Below are 8,699 nucleotides of genomic sequence, written 5' to 3' on the forward strand. Positions count from 1 at the left end.
AAGTTGGCAATCAAAACCAACCATCACACTGCCCTAATTAAAAAGGTCCAAGGGGAGCTGGGGTGATGGTTCAGTGGGTAAAGAGCTTGATGCACAGACATGAGTTTGGGTCCCCAGAACCCACGTGAAAACTCAGGTATGGTTGCACACACCTGTGGGACAGAGGAGGCAGGGACAGAGGATCCCAGGTACTCACTGCTGGCCAGTCTAGCTAATCAGTGAACTCTAGGTTCAGTGAATGATCCTGTCTCAAAAAGAAGAAGAGGGAGAAAAGAAGGAGGAGGCAAAGGAGTAGGAGGGACAGGAAGAGGAAGATAAAGAGTGACAGAGGAAGACACATGGCATCAACTTTTGGCCTTCATGTCATGTAGATACATATGTAGACACACACACACACACACACACACACACACACACACACACTTTTTTAATTAAAGAAAATTTGAAAATAGATAAAGATATGAGGATCTGGTTGCCTGTTCCTTAGTGTAGGGATCTGGTAGGAGGGTATCCTCTCTGAGAAGGTGTGTCCTTACCCGAAAACTCACTTGTGATTTGATCTCACATGAAGTGAAACTGGGAAATAAAATCTTTTCCCACTCTTGGCTTCTGTGAAAGGAGATTTCTACTACATACCTCCAACTTCTTACCCTGGCAGAGGTACAGTGACCTCTGCAATCAGTCAACTAGAGTGGAGTAGTGGACTGTTTCCTTTATCTGTCCTCCTTGCTCTTGGGATCATATATGTATTTCCTTGCAGGAGGAAAGTTTGAACATCAAGGCAGATGAAGAGGCACAATTTCCATGTTTATTCCAGGCTTTGACAGAATGTCATTTCTGCAGTGGGGATTCCCTTACATTGGACATGCTAGTCAATAGCAACCCAACCTGACTGTATCTGTGGCATCCTTCAAGGATGACCTGTAGCAATTCACACAAATCAGTGTAGCAGATTTGCACCTAGGAGTATGTATTTATTCCAGACACTGACTCCAATGGGCTGACTTAGTTGCCAATAAAGAGTAGGTTCTTTGTTTCTTCATTGTGGAGACTTCTGTAGCAAACAGAAGTGACCTGCTCCAAGCCATAGTTGCAGAAATCAAGAAATTCCAAACTCATCCTTGATCATGTTTCCTTTGGTCTTACTTGTGACATGTATCTAATAAATGTCAGAACCTTGCAACTTTAAAAATACCAGGGATTTACACTACTCTATAAGGCTCAGGAAATTTTAAGCACTAGAAAATGAGACTCAACTCCCTAGCCCATATGAGGAGGATTAGTGTACAAGCTCTCCCTCCAGTGCATGTTGGGATCTCTCCCCATCAGGTGGTACACATGGTCAACTGGATAGAAGAATCTGATTCCAATACCTGCCTTGAGAATACTAGGCCTCATTTTTCTAAGTTGTGTGTCAGGGGAGTACATTGTACTCAAACTGAATATTATCCTACAGTGTACACTCGTGTTGTCAATCACAGTCTGATAGGAAGAAAATATGGATATACTTGAACAGGAAAGTTCTTTCTGAATAGGATTCCATTGCACAGTTATTAAGATCAACAGTTCATAAATGGGACCTCACAAAACTAAAAAGCTTCAGTATAACAAAGAACAGTGCTGTCAAATAAAGAGGCAGCCCATAGGACAGTAAACTATCAGCTGTACATCTGACCGAGGGTTAGGATTCGGAATATTCAAGGAACTCAAAAGACCAAAAACATCAAGAACACGAACAACCCAATCAAACAAGGAAGCATGTAACCAAAGAAGGAGTTCTCTAAAGATGAAATGCAAATGGCTGAGAAATATTTAAAAAAAAAAAAGAAAAAAGAAAAAAAGTTCAATACCCTTAACCACCAGGGAAACGTAAATTAAAACTACTTTGAAAATTTATCTTATCCAGTCAGAGTGGCCAAAACAAATGACAGTAGATGTTAGTGAGGATTTGGAAGAAAGTACTCATTTCCTGCTAGTGGGAGTGCACACTGGTACAACCACTGTGGAAGTCCATGTGGAGTTTCATTGAAAAGCTGGAAATAAATCTACCACATGATTTATTTCTTACTGCAAAGAGCTGTTGGCCAATGGAGTCTCATAGACTCCCCAGACATTACAGCCTATTACTACTGTTCTTGGTTAATCCAGAACTTGACAATAAGAGCCTATTGCTGAAGACACTACATACGTGAGTCATACAACATGGAGGGGTTGGGGGCTGGAGAGATACATTGGTGTTTAAGAGTACTTGCTACTCTTACAGAGGACCTAGGTTCAGTTCCCAGCACCACTGTGGTTCACAACCATCTGTAGCTCCAGTTCCAGGGGATCTGACAGTGTCTTCTGACCTCCACAGCTACTAGGCATACACATAGTAGACATACTAGGAAGAGGGAGAGAGATAGGACTATACAATAAAAAACTGTATGAAATTGCTAAAGAACTAATAAAAACACTACTTTTAAAAGAAGAAGAAAAATTAAAAAGCATTCACATTGGAACAAGATAAGTAAAGTTAAAGTTATCTTCAGTCATATAAAACAAGATGATCTCATATGCAGAGAACCCTAAAGATTATGTACACTAACAGCTATTTGAACTAACACACAGTCAGCCAAAGTCACTAAACACAAAATCAACACTAAAACATTACTTGAATTTTATATACTACCAGTGAATAAACTAAGATGAAAACTAAGAAAAATAATCCCATTGACAGGAGTGCCAGTAGGAATCAGACATAAAATATCTTCAGTCAAATGGGAATAAAGATTTGTACATTGAAAATCACAAAACATTGACAATAAACATTTTTTTAAAAAGACACAAACAGGGCCAGTGAGCCGCTTCACCAGGTAAAGGTACTTGCTGTCAAGCCTGAAGACCTGAGTTTCATACCTGGGACCTACGTAACAGAAGGAGGGAACTGGCTTCTGAAAGTTTTGCTCTGACATCTATTTGCGCTCTCTCTCTCTCTCTCTCTCTCTCTCTCTCTCTCTCTCTCAGTCTCTCTCTCTCTCTCTATTTCTCTCTCTCTCCCCCTCTCTCTCCCTCTCTCACCTTCTCTCTCCCTGTCTCCAAATAAAACTATAAATAAATAAATAAATAAATAAATAAATAAATAAATAATAAATAAATAAATAAATAAAAGACACAACATGCATGCCATCCTGTGTTTATAGACTGAGACTTAATATTGCTAAAATCCTCGTAGGAGCTAAAGTGATTGAATTCTACAAATTCAATGCAGTTCCTGATAAAATCCCAATGGCTATTTTATTTTTACAGAAGTAGAAAAAATAAGGTTCATATGGATCTTAATGAATCTCAGTAACTGAAACAGTTTTGAGAAAATAGCAAGTGGTAGCCCCCACACTAGTTGATTTAAAAATATATCACTGACTTCCAGTAATTAAAACTGTATGGCACATACATAAAGATAGACATGAACCAATGGAGCTGTGTTGTTAGGAAAACTGGATAGCTCTGTGAAAAAGAATGAAGATGGACTCTTCTCATCCCATATGCAAAAACTAACTGGAAACAAATTCAAGGTCTGAGTTGGGCTTGAACAAGGAAACTCCTAGAAGGGAAGACCTGAGGAAATTGGAGTTGGCAACACTCATTTAGATGTGATGTCAAAAGCATATGTAACAAAGGCAAAAACGGGCAACCAAACAATGTTGGATCCAAGAACTACACAGAGAAGGAAATAGTCAAAGGAGTAAAAATACAAACTGTATGTTAAATAAAGGGTTCACATTCAGACTTTAGAGAGATATAAATATATAAAGTCACTAACACAAAATCAATAAATCAATTAATATGAGCAAGAGTTTGAATTGACATTTACCCAAAAGAAGAGTCACAAGTGTCCTAAAAAGCATATGAAAATATGTTTAAGAGCACCAGTGATCCAGGAAATGCAAGTTGAACAACAGTTCAACTTATACTCACTAACTCAGCCGCTATCAAAACCTAGAGCATAAGTACTGATGAGTGTGTGCAGTCACTGGGACCCCTGGCAAGATCTGTGGACTGCAACAATGGTGCAATATGACGAGAAACAAGAGAGATGTCTCAAAAACATTGTGAACAGGACTACCACACAGTCCAGCAATCAGTCTGGGTATACATCCAAAAGAACAGAAAACACAGTCTCAAAGAAACGTCTGCATGTGCAGATGTGTTGCAATGTGACCCTTACTAGGCATGATGGATCATAAAGAAAACATGCTACATCCACATAGTGTAATGTTATTCAGCCCTTAAAAAGAAGGTACCCAGGGGCTGGAGAGACAGTTCAGCAGTTGAGAGCACTGGCTACTCTTCCAGAGGTTCTGAGTTCAATTCCCAGTACCCACACGGCAGCTCACGACTGTCTGTAACTTCAGTTCAGGGGATCCACACCCTCACACAGACATACATACATGCAGGCAAGACACCAATGCATGTAAAATAATGAAATAAAATAGACAGCACTTATAACAAATGCTAAAACATCAATGAATGAATCTTGAGGATGTTAACGTTAAGTAAAATAGGCCATCACAAAACGACAAGTATTGCTTTATTTAACTGAGAAGAAGTGTGTAATGAAAATAAATTCACAGAAACAGAGAGGTGGATGGGGCAAGTGAATATGCACCATCTATGCGGCAGAGTATCAAGCATGCAAGATGAGAACATTCTAAGACTGTCGTACAACGTAGTTAAGTGTAGTGTTAACAATGCCATACACTTAAAAGTATTGGGGAACATTTACATTGTTTTACATTTTTGTTTGTTTGTTTTCCCACAACTTAAACAAGAACACAATGAAAGCAAGAGTCTAGTGGCAGGTCGGGTCCCTTGCCTAAGGTTACAGGATTCATTTGGGCTGACCCGGAGCAAGTGATGTGTCCTCCACCTGCCCCTGATTTCATTTGTTGTAGCATTTCAGAATATGAGAAGAACCTAAGAGATGGCTGCTCCGGAAGAAGATGGAGTCTTCGTCGTGAGGATGGCCCTCCTCTGTTTACCTACATTTGCAGTCTCTGAAACTCCCCAGGCTTCTGGACAGAGTCTGATTGTGCTGGGAGTGATTATGCATTTACAGAGTGCTCGGCCTCTCCTGCCTTTGGGACTCCTGAGGGTTCTTCAGAGGCAATCAAATTCCTGACTTGCTTACTGGGTGAAATAACAACTGTATGTCAGGAGAAACTCTGAGGCCTGCCTGGGAAGGTTAAAGGACCTGTCTAACATTACACTATGTGCATGAGAGCAAACTTCGAGTTCAAGCTATTTAAAACGTTTCCAGCCTTTCTCCTCTTCGTTGGATAACTATTTACATCACTGAGAACAGTGATTAAAATGCAGGCATATAGCAATAGAGACATTGCTTCTGCCCTACCAACCTACTTCCTCTCTATTGGAATGCAGAAGGTTTAGCGAGGGAAGAATTTTCTCTCTACATTTTCCCTCCTTAGGCCATGCTGGGGACTGAACCCGGTGCCTTTCATACCCTAGGCAAGTGCTCCACCCTGAGCAATAATATCCCCAGATGCTTTGTATTTCAAGACAGTGTCTCGCTAAGTTACCAGGCAAGTTGTGAATTCTCTGTAGCTCAGACAGATCTTGAACCTGTGATCCTCCTGCCTCAACAGAGTAGCTGAGGTGATAGCCACGAGGTCCAGGATACTTTCTATGTGTTTTCCTAAGTTTAGGTGAATGATAAGAGGAAGCCTAGGGAATGTTACCCACCACAGCAAAATGAGAAACCCTTCCAATGGCAGCTGAAGGGGTCCTGAGGCATAATAATTCAGGATTGCTGGAGAGTCAGGACTTCCCAAATACTTGATAGGTTCCTGGGAGGTGATTATTGCCATCTCCTCAAAAACTTGCACAATATGGGGTGCATGTGGGCAACCGTAGTTCCTACTAGGCATCCTGCTTCCATTGGGGTCCCCACAAGCCACCAGTTCTTGTACTGTCTTCTCTCATGATGTGAAATCTTTTTAGGTGAACTTGCCTAAGCCAGTTTCCAGGGAGAATGACACTTTGCAGGAGAGGCAGACAGTGGGCCCAGGAGTCTGGGTTGAACACTCCTCCAGGCCTCTGTGTGTAGGTGGTACAAACACTCCAGCCCTGAGCACTGAGAATCTGCTGTATGACTATTGGCTCCCAGGGTCTGACAGTGAGGGAAGCTGATAGCCAGGGGCCTGTGCCTTGCCTTCTCCTCCCTTGGATGTGCTGACTCCCCTCTGGCCTCTGGCCTGACCTCTAGGTCCTGGGTGCTGGCCCAGATTTATGGCCCTGGGCTTCTTTTTATCTCTTCGGGAAGTCAACGTTTTGGTTGGGAAGTTTTTCAATTTCCTCCTGGCCTAGACTAAACTGCTCAGATTTCCAAGGACGGGAGAGTCCCTTCTCCTCCGGGCACTGAAACCTCAGGAGGAACCCCACTCAGACTGCAGATGGGCCTCAGGAAGTGCTCTGGTGCTGCCTTCCACAAAAGCAGCCAAAGAGTCAGGACCTCCAGATGCTGTACACATAGGCTGCTCCTCCTGGGCCCATACCGTTGATTCTGCACATGAAAGGGCCTTTCTGTAGTGTGCTTGGGGACAGGCACAGAAATTCTTGACCCTGGATGGCCGCCACTCATCACCTCTCCTGTGTGGGCCCTACATGTCAATCATTATTTGTCCTGGTCCCCAGCTTCCTAGGAGAAGGCTTGGGAACCGTTATTTTCACCAGGTCCCCCAGATAATTCTGTGTACCCCAGAGTTTTAGAGCCACAGTGACAGGAGCTAAGCAATAGACTAAATAGGAGGAAGATAATCTTTGTCCTCTGCTCTATAACTCTTCCTAAGGAAGGAATCTCAACCTAGGCCACCCATGTCATATCTCGGGCTCACACTACTAATATTGTCCCCCACGGCCCTTTTTCTTAACCAGGAAGTTTTTATCCAAATGGCAAGCACATCTTGCCTTCCCTTCTCCCCCCCCCCCCCGCCCCCTCTCCCACATGTTACCTCCTCTCAACTCTCATACTCACCCCCCCCCAAGCCGTTTTCCCTCTTAGCCTGGTCCCCGTCATGGCCATGATGTCATTTGCAAGTCAGGAAAAGCAGTACAGTTAGGCCATCTCTTTTATACCTTCCGTGTTGATGGCCCCTTTATCCTGAAAGGCTTCGCCCACTTTCTATCCCAGCATAGCTTCACCCACCACTGAAGTACAGCCAGCCGGCTCAGGAGGGCAAGTGGCAGCTGTTGCTGTGTTTCGGGCAGGAAGTGAAGAAGAACCTGATATTCAATTAAAACGGCAGGGGGAGTCTGGCGGGACAGCAGGGTCTAATGGGGGCTGACGGCCTGGGAGGGCAGCGCCTGAGTTCCATTCCCATCTCTGCCACCAGCCGGTGGGGGTGACCTTGGGTCTGTCACTAAAAGTGTCTGGGCCTTCGTTTCATCTGAAAAATGGCAGTGATGATACCTGTGTCCTCGCTGGAATAGTGACGAGGATTAGGGAGATTAGAAAAACACACGGGGCTCTTTGATCCCTTCAAAGTGGGCAGTGGAGGATGGGTAGATGCAGAAAGCCATCCTTGGCTGGTGGAACTGGCTGCCAGTTGCAGGGTATGATGGGCAGTGTAACAAAGTCATCAGCACTGAGATCCCTGTCCTCCAGCTGTGAGTCCCTCTGAAGTCTCCCTGCCCCACACAACCTGCAGAAAGCTAGGTCAAAATTCAAGCATGGCATCCAGGGTCAAGAGCAGACTCTAGCCTTGCCACGGGCTAGCTGGAATCCCTCGCTGACATGGGAAAACACAGTCCCAAGTGACTGAGGCTTGAGGCCAGGAAAATGTGACAGGAGGAGATTTGGGGTGTAAAGATGGGGAGAATTCCTCAAGGTTAGGATGGTTGTGGTTAGGGACATGGTAGATAGGGCGTGACAGATAGGTGAACTGGAGTCATGGAGACCTTAGCCTGAACACTGGGCAAAAACATGTGACATGTGCCTAATGTTGGCTTCTGAACTGTAGTAAGAGAGAGTCTCAGGCAGTGGCAGGCCATGAGACACCAAGTACATCATCTTTCACTGACCTTGGTACCTATGAGAGCACTCATTTTTACCTGCATGTCTATCATTCCAGGGACAAACATGACACTGCTTCGGGCCATGGCTGGGTATGCCAGCTTCAGGGTATCATTTCAGTGCAGATGGGTACTGGATGTTATTCCAGGCTAGGGAGAGGAAGTGGGAAGAACAGCATAGGATTTGAAGTCCTGGGGCTTGAAGTCGAGTCCCAACTTTGTCACTTTTTTTTTTTTTAAACCATCTCTGTCACTTTGATCTGGGACCTCGAATAGTTAAGCTTTGGGGAATCCCAGTTTCACTGCCTGGACACTGAGATGATGCATCCCTGTCATAGTCCTTGCCAGAGTATCTTGAGAGATATGGCAAGGGACACTGAGTGTAGGAAAGGGCTACACAGAGGTGAGACGGTACAGATTGAGTTATGCTGCAGTAACAACACAGCCCCAACACTCAATGGATTAAAGTGGTGCTTCTTCCTCACACTACCTGTCTACAGGCCAGACTGTGCTGGGGAGGGTGGGCAGCATTCCACTTACTATAACCATATAAGAGCACAAGAATATGGGCAGCCATCAGCTACCGGGTCAGAGGAGAAACACAACACGGAGTGTGTACTGACTTGTAT

The sequence above is a fragment of the Peromyscus eremicus genome, chromosome 11 (assembly GCF_949786415.1).
Source record: "Peromyscus eremicus chromosome 11, PerEre_H2_v1, whole genome shotgun sequence".
In the NCBI taxonomy this organism is placed as follows: Eukaryota; Metazoa; Chordata; class Mammalia; order Rodentia; family Cricetidae; genus Peromyscus; species Peromyscus eremicus.